The following is a 16,800-nucleotide window of genomic DNA, read 5'->3' on the forward strand; positions in this document are numbered from 1 at the left end:
GGACACACAGCCCATGGGACATAATATACAATCAGTTTTGGATAGTGATGCCATTTTTATGTTTCCACATAATCACAATTTCTTGTATTTTTTTCTACAGAATATGACAATTGAAAGTGTAAATGATTAAAATGACATCATCTTAAAATGACCTGTAACCAAATTACACAGGGCCCTAGTTAAGGTTCAATTGCTCCTCACAGAAAAAAAAAATTAAAAAGAGAAAAAATAAAACCTTGCAGTCCTGATTTATTCAGATTGAATTTGTTGCGACACTGGTGGCGTAGATTGCTAGAATCCATCTCCGTCAGGTACAAAAGGAATGAGGTGCACCTGTGGCTAGCCTGCCCTTTGGCTTTGTGGATCACGCCGACTACCTGGGAATTCCTGCTTTGGGGGCCTGGGCATCCATCTTACACTGCAGGCTCATTTATTCCCTCTCGCTCTGTGACACAAGCTCCACCCATTCAGCTTCTGGAGAGCTCTTAGGATAGGTGGAGTGTCCGTGCTGAATGGTGAAACTCGTAGTCTAACCAACATGAAAACCACTGCTGATTGTTAGAACTGAATGGTGGTGTTCATTTACTGGTTGGTAAAGTGTAAAAGGTGGTTGGTTAAGGGTGATGAAGAATTTAACCGAGGTTATTAGCAAAGCCTCTGGAGCACTATGTGTAAGATACGTTGGAAAAGAGGAAGTTCATTCTCTAGCACTGTGGTGGCCATTTTGGTAAATTCAAGTGTAAATTCAAGAGGTTTATTCCATACGTCAAGAGGCTATACCGGAAAACAGGTCTGATCACATCTGCTTGTCAAGTGATTGATCCAGGGCTCAATTTGTGCCAGAGCAGATTTGAACTGGGAACTATTTCATTGGCTCCGCCACCACTATAAAAATGTGTAACGTTACAGATGTTTCATGCATTTTAAATCAGCTTTTTGAAAGAGAGAGAGAGAGAGAGAGAGAGAGAGAGAGAGAGAGAGAGAGAGAGATGTTCAGGTCAGACAGTGCATGCAATGTTATGGACCTCACAACAACTTGCTATTGTAGTCTCTATCAAATAGCCGTCTGTTCTATCAAAATAAAAAAGGCAGTCAAACTAGTTACACTTCATCCTATTTCAAACCTGCAGAGGGCAACAGGAGTAAGAACTTAGGTTGAACTTAGGTTTGTTTTGAACTTAGGTTTGTTTTGTGCTGATGATAGAGTTGTTATGGTGATTCCATCACTTCAAATTGCGGAATTCAAGCGCCATACATAGGCTATGCATTTGACTAAATATTTGGAAGTGGTTTTCTTTAGGTTGAAACAAACTTGGCAACATTAGCTCCTGTGCCAATGTCAACTGTCTCGTTGTCACATCAAATTAGGCTAGGCTCATCTAAAAAAGCAAGAATAAAGTGATTGGTCGAAAAATATGTGACTGGGGTTTCAGCATCGTGAGAAGCACTGTTTTGTGGAATTATTTATATACACACCGTGACTTTTTTTCTCCTAACCTGCTGGAGTAGCGCTCTCTCATTGCTCCGGTAGGCAGAGGTGGAAAAAGTACTAAAATATTGTACTCAAATACTTTGATGAAATATTACTCAAGTACAAGTTAAATTACCTATCTGGAAATGTACTCAAGTAAAAAGTAGTTCATTTAAAATGTACTTTTTTTGGCATGTTCATGAGCCCCCATGTTCATGCCCCCCAGTGTAGCGCTGTAGCTACCTGGCTGCAGCAACTCGAGTTAGGTAAACCCGATTGTTTTTGTTTTTTCTTCCGTACCGACAGTACTCGGTGACCTTGAGAAACAGAGATCTATGTGAAAAATCGCATAAAGGAGTTCAGAAGATCCAAGGGCCTCGGACTGTGGGAAAAGTGGGACTGATTACAGGGCCACAATGGAGGAGAGGGCCCTTAAAAAGTCTGGAATATATCTTATTTTACCTGAATATTTTAATTTCCAAATTAAATGTAAAAATGAATGTCAAAATTTTGTATGCAAAAAAATAGTGAAGACTGTGTAAGGCAGGGGTGTCAAACATCAGGCCCGCCAGCAGGTTTCATACGGCCCCCCAGATGTTTTAGGTAGGAAGGGAAAATTAGAAAAAAGATTCACATCCAGTTGTCTTCAACAACGTGTTATAAGAAATATTTCTAAGACAAATTGATCAAACCTAGCACTAAACCATCTTCAGCAAGGAATAAACAGAAAAATTAACATGGAAGTAGAGCATTTCAAGAGAGAAATAGCAGGCCTATATGACAGCAGTACATTATTGTGTACTTGTTTGCTCACAAGTGATATAATCAAACAACACCCATGCAGAAAAATGATAATGACCATGACGGCCCACTACCTATATGGTTCACAAAATGCTAAAGCGCAAAATTGCAAAGCGCCTGCACGATTCATAAGGTATCTCATTTTGTTTTACGTAGTTGTGCATCACGAGTAGTGGACCGCTAATTGTTATGCTGCTGGTGCAATGTCTTTCTCCAAGAAAACAAAGTTGGATTACCAGAAAACAAAGGCAAAAACAGGAAAAAGAGAGATATCAAAATGAGGGGAAACAGCTGCTAATGAACTTCTTTCCAAAGAAAGGTTAGCACAAACATTAAAATATGATGTCCCATGGTGTTACACTGCTTGAATATCTCCGCAATCAAACTGAAACAACCCATTGAAAGAGCGGAAAATACACTTTCCTAGCCTGACGAGCCAGACCCACATCTTGATGTAGCCTAGGGTCTGGGAACTTACCCTTGGCAGTGTTCAATCCGAGGGGCGGAATAAACGGTTGTCTTTCAAATTTCCTCTGCATGCAATATGATAGCGCTATAACTCATGAGTCCCATGCCTTTTTCCACCAGTGGAGCTAGTTGGCTAATGGCTGGTTGATCAAACTTTTGCCAATTTAAAAAAAGCGTTTTAGTCACTATTCAAAGACCGCTGTTTGCCAGCAGAACCATCCATCTTCTTTGTTTTCAAGTAGCAGGATATTCACGCAGAACCATTGTCGACTCTACATACACGATGTGATTGGCCTGATAGACAGCGTCGGGGGGCACACTGGCCTTAGGGGGCCAGGCCCGCCCAAACAGGCCAGTGTGCCCCCCCAACTGAGTTCTCTCCCTCACATAAAAAAGTCTAAATATTATTATGCCTATGATTGAAATTAAATCCATATTGAACACTGATGTTAAACACTTGGCCTACTCACAATGAAACATGACACGGACTGACACGTGTGTCAACTATGCTACTGTTGATTGTGCGCAAACTGCGCGATGCAAATTGCACGATGAAGAGGGATTGCACACTCGGACACCGTTGCAGTGAGTGCCACCGATACATTTGCCACGACTCCTGCAACGCCAAATGAGCATAAATCTCGACCAGTAGGGTGTTTAGACACTGCTGCATAAGAAATTCAGTAAAAGGTCTCAAGATAGATCTGGGAAGATAATGGAAAATACAAGGTTTTTCGCGTTTCTGACCGCAGGATAACCCTAGCTGAATGCATGAGCTGTTAATCTAAATGGCAGAAAGCGTAAATGAAGGGCCAAACTGACACGTAGCATTTCCTATATTTTCCAATATTGTCTAGTGCTAATGATAAACTCGAGCAACGGAGTTGCTTTGGATCATGTAGGCTACTTTAAGGGAGAAATTTTTGGATGCAGTGACAAAAAGCCTATCATGGACCCGGCTGGGAAATGCGACAGTTGTGGAGTCGGCATTCGTAGCCTGTCGCTGCAAAACATCTCCATCTCCAGTACATCTCCAAACTCAAAAACAGACTAACAGTCAATAAAAGTGGACTGTCAGAGCAGCACAAAATACTAAAAGCCATGCCGAGTGTCCTGTGCGCTCTTAAACTTTCCATCACAGTTGGTGCATCTACCTAGCCACTTCGTAAATGTGTTAGAATTTGTTCTGCACTTTAAATAACATTGTTGCACGTAGTGCACTATTTTCCCCCATGATCATAATGTTTCAGTTATCCAAAAGGCTCGAAGGATGCTCTTTATTATATGGCAATTTTGGAAAAATAACTTATAAAAGTGAGGTGAGGTGCCCCCCCTGTCAGTGCTCATAGCCCCCCACCCGTTGCTCTCTGGCGCCGACCCTGCTAGAAGTTTAATTTTTCCAGCTTGCAAGCCATCCGAGAGTTGCTATACTACCCTGGCTGCAAATTCCATTTGCTGCCGCTAGGGTGCGTCTAGATTTCTAGGCTAACACTTTCCTAAATTACACAGGTAATCTGAGGTATCTGGTGATTAGGGCTGTAACACCAACCTCACGATTCGGTTTGTATCACAATGGAAAGTGTGGATACAGGAAGTGAATGGGAGAGAGCAGGGGGGAGATTCCGGAAAGGACCACGGGGCGGGAATCGAACCCGGGTCGCCGGCGTACAGTGTAGGTGCCCCAGCCAGTTGCGCCACAGCTGAGGCCAACAACTCTACCTCTTTAATTCAGCTGTCTGGTTGAAGCCTGGAAATAACAAAGTAGCATAGTTGGCTAGCTTATCATAGTCTACTGATTATACTGTTCAGTTTTCCCATGTGTGTTTAAGTTTCAAGGTAGCCTAATACTTGTTCTTGGGACAGGCACTTTTGGGAAACGTTGGTATTGAGATGATCAGTCAACTTGATTGCAAGAGTTTTAAACAAATATGTGCAGCATGCTAATGATGCTAAGCGGATTTAATAGTAATTTAGCTAGCCGTCTTCTACTTGCTTTCACGATTGTGACTGTTTTATTATGACCGCCGCGCAGCGAAGCGGCAGTCATATAGGTTTAGTCAGATTTTCTTTTTCTTTTTCGCATGGCCAAATTTCCGTCAAGGATTCCCGGGACACTGAAAGACTGGGGTACACGAAACTTGGTGGGCATGTAACCCCACATGGATAGCATGGAACCATCGTTTTTCGTTTTGATCTGTAGCCCCCCCCGCTGGACTGGACCCCCCGAAAGGAGGGTAGGGCAGACACAGTTTTCTGTGAATATCTCGAGAACCGTAGGGTTTAGGAGGACCACCTTTTTTTTGTATGTTGATCTCAAGGGGCCATGTCAACCCATTCCATAACCACTCATTTCATGTATAGAGCCACCTAGTTAAACACAAAAAAAGTAAAAATGAGGTGTTGTAATCGCAGGTATCTGTGACCTAACATAGTCAAAACTGCACGAAATTGGATGTGTAGGATCATTATGACACCCTCTGAATGCACGCCAAGTTTCGTGGAATTCCATTCATGGGGGGCCACACAATAAATTAATTTACGGAGTGTCTATTTACACCCCTGGTACGAATAGCCTTGGCCACACAGCTGAGCTATTCATACCCTGTGACATAACAACAAAAAGACGTTGCTCACGTGCACAAAAAACATGGCGGACATTCATTTTTCGTCAGCAGAAAGTGAAGAATTCTGAAAGGTTTCGGCACTATATCTGTTCAGATTAAGTTTTAGATTGAAAAGTTGTGTTTTATTTTCATAATCTTGGTTCAGTGAACACATACATCGATTCCTGTGTGATGCGTTTTGGCAGAGTGAGTGTGCATGTGTACCAACGTCTCTGGAGAGAAGGTGCGCAATTTGAACAAGAAATTGGTTCTCAAACGGAAGTTTTGATTGCAACAATTAGCTAGTTCATGCACCAGGGTGTAAATAGCATGCAGTACTATAAACACCAGGGTACGAATAGCATCCACTTCTAACTGTACATTGATGCAAACAGCATACCTTATTCAGAGTGTCTATTACACAGCTGAGCTATTCACACCCTGTTACGTAACAACAAAAAAAACATGTTGCTTGTTTTAAAAAAAAAAAAAAAATATTATTACATTGTGTGATCAATATGCCAGAATAAATGCACAGGGGTGCAAATAGCATACACTGATATTTGTACCAGACGGGGTACTAATAGAACACATTGCTGTGTGCACCGGGGTACGAATAGCATACATTGATATTTGTACCAGACGGGGCACTAATAGGACACATTGCTGTGTGCACCGGGGTACGAATAGAATTCACTTCTTATTGCACCAGGGTACGAATAGCATACACTGCTAATTGTACCAGGGGTGAAAATAGCCTTACCCATTAATTTATGTTACTATACACCAATTGGCCTGTAGGTGGCCGGAGACAGTTTTCTGTGAATATCTCGAGAACCGTAGGGCCTAGGAGGACCACCTTTTTTTTGTATGTTGGTCTTAAGGGGCCATGTCAACCCATCCCATTACCACTTATTTCATGTATAGTGCCACCTAGTTAACAATTAAAAAGCAAAACATTAGGTGTTTTCATCACAATATCTCTGGCTGACATGGTCAAAACTGCACAAACTTGTAGGATCATTATGTGTAGGAAAGTGTAGGATCATTATGACACCCTCTGAATGCATGCCAAGTTTCGTGAACTTTCGTTCATGGGGGGCCTTACAATAAAATAATTTATGTGTACATTTAGTGACCGTACACCAACAGTTTTCTGTGAATATCTTGAGAACCATAGGGCCTAGGATGACCAATTGTTTGCGTATGTTTGCCTCCAGGGGTCATGTTAACCCATTCCATATGCACACATGTGCATAAACAGATACACACGCACACACATACATTCACAGTAATCATACGTATGACACATACTCACACAGTAGACATATGTACGCATGCATGCACACACATATGTACGCAGATGTATAAATTATTATAACTTTATTACATATACTTATAGCTATAGATATATATAGGACTACAGTAAAAGTCAAAACTCTTTATGCATCACTATACGCATTTAACAAAGCAAAGTAGTTATGATGCATCATAAAACTGACAAGTGAGTAGGCAGATCTTGAAACATTTATAATGCATTATTCAGATTAAAATTATAATCATTCATAATTAGCTGTCATAATGCATCATGACGTTGGTTATGACGACTTGTGAATACATATAGATGGTAATAATGAGCATTACAATGCTTGATAGACACCTTATAAAACATTATGAATGCATTCATAGGGTGTTATAAATACAACCTTCATAGAAAGTGTTACCAAATAAAATTACCAAATGTAAAAACTACTTAAAACATACAAAATACACAAAAAAACTACTCAATACAGTAATGTGAGTAAATGTAATTCGTTACTTTCCACCTCTGCCGGTAGGCCTACCTCTTGATTTACAAATTAAGCACTGGTGACAACATTGATTCTGACAGCAATTCCACAATCTGCAAATTGGTAATACTGTTAACAACCTGCTTTTAAAATTCAGTTTTATTGTCTACGTTTTTTTTTTTTTTTTTTAAAGTTCAATAATTTTTTTACAGCCATCAACACTGATTTGAATATCAAACTTAATCAGTGGTCCAAACAGATACCACTATTTTCACTATAGTCTATACACCTATATGCTTATTTATAGGGAAATCAGCCGCCAAGCTGTCCCAATATAGGGAATTAATGAACGGGGTGGAGGCAAAGAACTCCATGACGTGGAGCGGAGTTGAGTTTCCTCCACCGAGTCCATTCCTTCCATATATCGGGACACCTCAAAGGCCGTTATCCCGCTTTTCCCCTAGTTGCCACTATGTACAGTATAGGCAATAGTCATGCATGCAAAGGAAACAAGCGGTTTAGTTTAAAGGAACACGCCAACTTTTTTCACCATATTCCGGGGTTCTATACATTATCCCTTACATAATAGCCACTATACCAGCCAATCAGAAAAGAGTATTTCTTCTCTTTGGGTGATAAATGGACTGCTATTGTAGATGTGCATTAGTAACATAATATGTCAGGGCATGCATGAAGAGCCAAAAAAAAATTCCGCACAACTCAAAAGAGCCGCACAACAAAAAAAGATGCCCACACTACAACAGCGACTTAGGCCTATAAAAATAGATCTTCTCTTTTCATTTAAAGTGAGACACTTGGCAGATGCTACAAATTATCGTTTTCAGGAATGAGTAGCAAGCAACAAAGATATCTGACACACATCACAAATTCCCCCTCACTGAATGACTTATTAGCATGAGAAATGCTCCAATGTAACAACTGATATGCTGCCAATGCGACCGTCAAATGTTCCGTCTAGTGTTCAGTACATTTTTAAAAAGAAAATACACAAAAAGAAAACGAGTCTGCTTCTAACTGACGTCTATATAGCCTACCTTTACCTTGTACTTGCAAAGGTCAGTGCCTTTGGGAAATGTTCAGGTTTGAAGCTTTATGCATCAGTCTGGCATACCAAGTACCAAACTAACACGTAGAACACGTTTTTTAATGGTGTTATTTAGGTTACGTTGACATATTAACCAGAAAGCTCACAGCCGCGAGCCACACGAGAGGAGGCAAAGAGCCGCATGTTCGCCACCCCTGTAATATGTTACATGTCAAATTTATGTGGTCACGATCTTGTGCACACTTGGGATAATGGGTAGACACAAACAAGCAGGAAACCAGCAGAAACAGACGGAAACCAGCAGACCTCTGGTAAATAAGGATGTTAGCTAATTGTCAAATGATGTGTGTCAGCGTTGCAGACCTGATGTGGGCTACAATTCCCCTATTCATAGATTAGTTAACAAGGGAAATACTAAGTAGGCCTACATAGATGCATTTAATCAGATATGTCTTAAATGTGATGCTTTAGCATTACTTGCAAGCAACCTAGGCTACTAGCATAATATTCCCCACCCCAATGTTCAAGTTAATGTTTGGTAGCATATACCCATGCTGGCTATCGATCTTTCAGAAAGTATTCACTCCAACTGTAGACTACATTAACCCTGTTGTTGTTCACAATGCCTCGTGTCACTTTGAGATAATGTTAGCAAACAAGGAAAGAAACATTAGCCTACTCACAATATACAGCTATCAAACTCAGCAATCCTCCTTGAAGTGGCCATATCTTGAATGTATGTGACCTAGTGACAGCTGAGTGACAGTTCTAAATTGTTATAGTGGATTAATGAATACTGTTATGAGAATAACATTGAAAAATACTGCAGATATGAGTCATGCAATGCTGGGCCCATGGGAAAGAGAGCAGCAGCTTAAAGTCACCTTAATCACAAGAAGTTGGACCTAGGCCTAAATAAATGAGTAAATAATTTTTTTTCATAATTATTTTGTATTCTGAGTGAATAATTATTCACATTTATTCAATAGTAATTTAATTCACACTGAATGAATTATCTTTAACATCTTCAACAGATTTCTCTGGACATGTTGAAAGGGAGTAACAGATGCAGTAGCCTAGCCTAGTCATTGACTGAAGACATGTATTTAAAAAAACAAACAAAACTAGAATTGCGGTTCCGAGGAACTGCAAGAGTGGGTTTGATCAGGGGCATGGAACTCTAGCCTGGGTGTTCCCATGCTGCCTTGCGCGCGATTTGATTCACGCTGCTAAGGCAGCCTGGAGACCATGGAGCAAATTTTCGCCTGAGATGGGGAACCAATCACAGAACAGGTGGGAAAGCAAGACGATGATGAGCTATGCACAGACGCATTTGATAGACATCCGTGGCACCCAATAAACGGATCTGGGCATTTTTTTCAAATACGAGAAAATTAATGTTTGGTTCCCAGACCATGTCTCATTGAGAAGTGGTGGCGCTAGCCAGGCTAATGGAACTCTGCCTCATCCAAGGATTCCAACGGTACCTCATTTATGAAAATCGGGCACACGGATCAAAAGTTATCTGCATTAACGCAACATCCAATAACCTAAAACGCATAAATATCGTGGTTGCTATGCTGGTTGCTATGGTGGTCACTAGGTTAAAAGGCCAGCGCCTCCTGAGAGGCCTGAAGGGTCAGTTCTGAGGTTGTTGGCTGCTGGAACCGAAAAATGGACTGCATTTTCTTAAAAGACAATGTGACTGAAGTGCGGGCAAAGTTTGCACAGAAATGTACGATTTTTCCCACCCTCATCGACCTTGTCATAAAACTTGTTTAAATGATCACACGACGCCTCCTTGCTGCTTTGTCGTCTACATCAGCCTTTCTCAAACTTCTTTGACCTGAGGCCCAGTCAAGGCATACTTTGGGGTCATAGGGCCCACCTACATGAACCCACCCCCCATCAAATTGTAATGATATCACAATTATTATTATTTTTATACTATATTGCTATAAATGCACTTCAAAACAGTCAAGGTTTAAAGTGCTAAGATTGTTCACAAAAGTTTGTGAAAGCATGCACATCAGAGTACTGCTTTACTAATGTAAAATATAATTAGGCCTACAATAGTTTCATTGTTTTTGCATTGTTGCATGATGCTTACATGAGAAATACTTCTCAAAACAACAGCAATTATATGGGTGCCTTTGTTTTGGGATGTTTCCCTCATGCAAGCATCATACACTGATAGAGTATAGGCTATTTAATTACATTTCATTTGAATGCCTGAATGTAAGAATTCAGGAAACACAATACCAGCTTTTAACATTTCTGTTGTTTACTAGTTTATGTAAATCACATAACACATGAACTGTTTACATACTACTGATAGCCCATTACTGTACACAATAATACTGTGCCCATTCCAGGGCTTGAAAACGAAATTATTTTTCAAACGTTCCGTTCCGAACGGTTCAGGTAGGCCTATGTTTAACGTTTTCGTTCTTGCATGCGTTCCGCCACCAACATATCGGTCCTGAACCGGTTCGGAACGCAAAATATCGTTCGTTCTTAAAGTTCCGGCAGTGTTTGGCGGGCCTATCAAGTCTATTTTTGTGAACTTTACCTTAGAATAGACATACTCATTATTTCCCCTTGATTTAGCCTATACCGTAGCTATGCCCAAAAATAATAAATCACAGGCGGCATCCAAAAACATTCAGATGGGCTATCCATCCCATAGCCTACAGACTTACTGTAAGCCTAACCTATGCCTATAAATAATTTCTTATCAAAAATATTTCTGGATACGTGCTAAACTCCTTACCTGGTTTTATCCATATGGATTTCTTCAAAGGCTTGCACTATAATTTCCAACCTGTCTGTTGCTGACAAGGCCTATCTCAAATTTCCCAAATTTAACTCTTCTACATAGAATAGGCTATAATTGCGCAAACATTTCAAATCCCGACTTTAAAACGACAAGGCGTGGACAGGCAAAATAGGCTATTACGCATAGGCTACAAACAATTTCCAAATAAGTTTCAGTAGCCTACGCTACGAGCTGGCCTAAGATCCGAAGTGGCAGACGGATAGGTAGGCCTAGTTGGCTACATAGCGGCTTGTTAGCTCACATTAACAGTGTAGATGCGGGCTTGTTTTTCGCACAACCGGAAATAGTCTCCCTGACATAGGATATGCTTTTGTGAAATTTTATAAAATATATAGAGAACGAAAAAAAAACGTTATTAACCGGTTTTGTGGATTTCAGAATAACGTTTCTGTTCCGGAACAGTTGAAGACCATTTTGTTTTCGTTTCAGTTTCTGCTCCTCGTAAAATTCCGTAAAATTCCGTTCGTTTTCGGTTTTCGTTTTCGTTCCTTGAACCGGTTCGGAGCCCTGGCCCATTCATTAACATATTTTAAACATCAGGCGTCTTGTTTACACATTTCAACCATATTTGCACTTCGAATTTCGACTCCAAATTGTAGTAACTACATCTACGAAGTCTAAGGAAGATAACCATGTAGTCTGTTCAAAGATAAGATAAATTTTGACAGAACTACAGACCTCAAGAAAGTAGTACCTAAAATGACTCCATTCACTTCACTGCAAAATCGCGGTTGGTCTGTTTACACATTAAAACCATACTAACAATTTACATTTCGACTCCACATCGTTGTAACACCATACCAAGGGTCTTAAGAAGTGAGTCAATTTGGCTGATTACGTTTTTAACGCATTTCCAGGGCTTAGTTGTCAGCTCAAAAAAAGCAGTGGCTATTGCTAACGCATTCATTTTCAATGCTTAGCATGGTAGCTAACATTAATACGTTTGTAAATGTGCTAACGCTTACTTGAACGTTCTCTATTGTGGCTTGTGGGGTAGAATCTAACTTGTTGACACGTTTAACATTACTGTTGTTTACTACTTTATGTAAATCACATGACTATAATAAACTGTAACTTACTGAGAGCTAAGGTAATTCTGATTCAGACTGCCAAGTAAGTAACATCCAAACAGTGTGATGAATGGCCATCACGTAAAGCATATGACAACAGCAAATAGCTAACGTTTACGTTAGCCTAACTTACTTATCGTTGACGTTGACCCGACACGTTCATAAGTTAGACCATAGACTGATAAGGACGTCTATCAAACTAAAAGGGTTCGTTCTTCGATGTCTTCAAATTCGTTCGAATTCCGTGTGTATCCTGTGTATCTTCCCTGCTGTTCCGGCAACAAGGTTTCACACGAGATTTACGCCACATCCCAGAGAGTTCTGTTTTCCCAAGATGGCGCCCGTCTGTGAACGAGACGTGAACGGTACTGTTTTTCTTTTTAATAAACTGCCTGTAGACTTATACAGTTATCAATGCTTCGGTTTACATGTAGATACCCTCATTATGCTACGGTGTAAGTGTGTTGCTATTTGGAGCCTTGGTAGCGATTTATTTTTACTCTACGTTGGTGGGTCAGGTGAGGAGCCGTCGAATCACAGCACAGCACCCAGAATGCATTGCAACACACCGTCATGAAGGGACTCATCGTTAGATTAAATTATATTATAATAATTTAACGTTGTCTGTAAGCTCCACAGATCGTGGTAAATGACCTGTATGAACATGGATTCACTTTTAAAAAAGATGTTTTTTACATGACCTTTACACTTGGTGCTGGCAAGGCATTGAACTGGGCTTCATTCGAAGATTCCAACAGTACCTCATTCATGAAAATCGGACATACAGGTCAAAGGTTACATGCACACACCTTCATATACACAGACAGCCCAGCCCAGCCCATTAGACATTGCCAGATGGCTTAGAACTCTGCCAGGTGCAAGTAATCAACTCTAGCAGTAGAGCTCTACCAGGTGCAAGTAATGAGGTGCTGTGATGTCATATAGGCCCAGCATTCCGCCATTCATTTCAATGGGGCCCAAAAACGCCGAAAAACGGGAATACCGCGAAAACGACAGGGGCCAGCGACACGAAAGTAACAAGCAAGTTACACCGGTTCGGGCCTGAATTTTTGGAGTTCGAACCGCTTCGATAGCTCAAACGGTCTAGGAGCAGTAGTTAGTACAAAAAGTGGGTGAACAGGAATAATATATAAGAAAACTTAAGAAGAACAATAGGGGGCTTGCTCCGCAAGCCCACAGCATGGCGAAGCTGTGGCTTGCTGGATCAAACCCACTAACAACTGAGCTTCTGTGGTATTTTAGTATTCCTTCATGCACATGGTTTCAAAGCAGACAGTTTGACATTTTTAGTGTCAATCACAATTGTCTTTACCTACTGTACTAATGTGGGCTCATAGAATCTGGAATTGGCTTATCAGAATGGCTCAGAGGAGCATAGTTCATGGCTGTGACATAAGAGATATCTTGCTCCACTCTAAAACCTTTGATAGTTTGTTTGTGGGGTTGACAGGTAGTTGAAAGAACTTGCCACAATATGTTTTATACCTGTATTTTGAACGGGAAGGCAGCAGCAGTTCAGGCAAAGCAGCATTTTACAATATTACTATGTTCATTACAAAAACTAAAATAAAGTATTTTTTTTTCCATTTTCAGTCCTCTCTGACAATGGGATCTGGATTTTGTCCTTAAATGTGACCATACATCACTGACCTTCAAATTCTCTCTCTCTCTCTCTCTCTCTCTCTCCCTCTGTGTGTGTGTGTGTGTGTGAGAGAGAGAGAGAGTAGAGAGACACACACACACACACACACACACACAAGCCTCCTAGAGGAAGTCATGGATATTGATCCTTTAATCCTTTGGGAGTTAGATCATCTCCTTAGTGACTCCAGCCACTTTTGCGCTGTCAGTTAAAACGATCTTCATTCTCTTTGGGCAAGGATGTCAATATTGCTGTTAAAAAAAGACAAGAGATGAAATGATGATGTGAAAAAATACAACCTAATATGTCCTTACTTTTCCAACATGCTGATATTATTTTTCTTATTTCCTTTTTATTTCAGTTTTTCTATTGAACCATAGATCTAATCTCGTATCTTGTTGTTCAAGTTTAGAGGATGCTAAAGGTAACTTTTAAACAGCAATGCTGAACATGAGCTTTGTTACTCTCAGGTTTTCCCATTTCAGTAATCCCGAAGCTTTGTTTAGTGCTGCCCTGGCAAATCCTGTCTCCAGGGCGCCGACGGGCCTCTTGTCTCTGGGAATGTTATGAGAGTGGACTGCAGAGCGCTGAGGTGCCAGACGGAATTTCCCTGTTCTGCATGAACATGACAGATTCTCTGCCTGGCCTGTGATAACGCCCTAATGAAACAGTCGCCAAGCAGGTGACAGCACAAGCCCACACTACATTGGCAGTGTGTAGTCTGTGTGTGTGTGTGTGTGTCATTGACTATGTCTTTTCTGTTCACAGTGTAATGTAGAGATAAGGACAGGACAGAGGAAGAAAAGGAAGAAAGGGAAAGGGGAGGAATAGAAAGGAATGAAAATGGAAATAGATTTGACAAACCACAACTACACTTCCCTCTTCGTTTCCTCTAAGGAATTTGGAGAACTGTGTATCTGTAGCAGGCATTGACCTCTCTTGGACTTCAACTGTGTATGGCAAAATCTCACAGACAGCCAACACAAGTCTTCTTTGTCTAATACCGAAACAGTACCTCACCCCCTTCAAATGAAAATGTATTATTGTTTTATACTGTTATGAAATCTGTAATGAAATATGGAATTAGAACACAGTAATAGCACATGCATTACATATAGCTTCCATCTCTAATTTGTGGGGATTTATTGATTTTTGATAATGGTCCAGTAATAAGTGTATTTATCTTATGTACCTTATCTTCTCCTTTTATCATTGCACAAGTACAACATTTACACAGACCTCTCAAATAAAAATGGAAAGTGAATCATAAAATACTTTAATGCTCATTAGAAGAATATGTTGTAGAGCCAGGTCATTCATTACAAAGCCAGACATAAGAGCACTTTCTCGACTTCCTGGACAACTGCATTTGGCTTGATAAATGGTTATTGTTTGACAAAAGTAAAAGATATTGATCAGAGAATGCTGGAAGTGTATATGATGAATATGGTAGGGAGTGGACCTGACTTATTTATTTATTTACCTGGATTAAAAAAAAAAAAAATAATATCCAGAAGGGAGTGGACAGCTATGTCCTCTGAGCAATGCATTCAAATGTAGTCTAGCCATAGTAACATTTCAAGACAGATATTAGTATTCACCAATCACAAATGTTATCATTCAACATGCAGTGTCCAGCTAGTCAAAAAGTAGCTACAAAGTTACTTCTTTAAATTGTAATGAAATTATTTTACTCATTACTCCTTGAAAAGTACTATACAAATAAAGCGTATTATTGAAAAGGAACTTCACTACTCTTCTTTTCAGTCTATTAATCCGCAAATTGACCACATAAAAATACAATAACAATAATGGTCCATTAGAAAGAAACTGAAAAAAATGTGTCCAAAACTAATTCTTGCCATAAAAACGGAAAAAGGCTCATATGTGCACGCATACTTTTTGGCTTTTATTTCTTAAATACCATTTCCCCTTCGAGAGTACCAGTGGATTCAGGGATTCCAGCAGCACCCCTGTTACCTCTCTCTTTAACAGTAATAGTCCTTTCAGTACAGTAGGTGCACACTTAGCAGTCGGTCGGATGTCTGATAACATGTCTGAAATCCAATCGGTGTGGTGTGCACAGCATTGACAACACTGGCAGACCTCCTTTGAAGCCGTTGGGAAAGGGGTTACTCTGACTGGCATTTTAGCTTGCCTACTTGTTGCTTAGAAGCACAGTGTATTTCTGTATGGAGATATAATCCTGGTGTTCCCTCTGGTTGATTCGATCTAATACAGTTTCACCTTTTTTTCTCCTCAGCCACGTGCCTTCTTGTGGGACTGCCTATTCCCCAAACAAAAACAAAACCCTGCGTGGAATTTCTCTGGAAATACTGAAGGGTGAGCTACCTCTCTGACATATTTCATGTGGTCCTTGGTTAAAATATAATGTATGTTTTTTTTGCACAAAAGTACGGAAAGTATGTGTGTGCTAGTGTAAGTGTGTGTGCACATACAGTATGAGCCTTTTTCGTGCGCACGATTTACTAAATTGAGAGCACAATTAACTAAAATGAGTGCACATTCTCTCGATACACAAAAATATCTTGCAATGACACCTCCTGCGCTCCATAAGAGGGAGCTCCAGAGTCGCCAAAAATACCCAAAACTACATTAGATGCAATGAAAGCAAGACCACCATATCTCAGTCCTACATGATGATGGATACATTTTGGATGCTCAATTTGGTTTGACTTTTTTAACACTGTTAGATAGGGAGTTAGATAGCTGGTAGCTAGAAAGCTAGATATACTGATAGATAGCCACCTAGTGAAAGATGTAGTCATGATATTGAAATTTGGATGCGCACACTCGGCCTCATTTGCTTACATTTTCTAAAGTTTAATTTGGCTCATTCAATGAAATGTAGTTTTTGCAACGCCACATTTCGGACAGTTCCATCCATAGCGGGTGCTTCAACTGACACATTTCAATAGATGCTTAGAAACCAAACACACACACACACACACACAGATACAGTATATACACACTTACACAAGCACACGCACACACACACACACACACAC

The sequence above is a fragment of the Alosa sapidissima genome, chromosome 23, assembly GCF_018492685.1.
Source record: "Alosa sapidissima isolate fAloSap1 chromosome 23, fAloSap1.pri, whole genome shotgun sequence".
NCBI lineage: Eukaryota > Metazoa > Chordata > Actinopteri > Clupeiformes > Clupeidae > Alosa > Alosa sapidissima.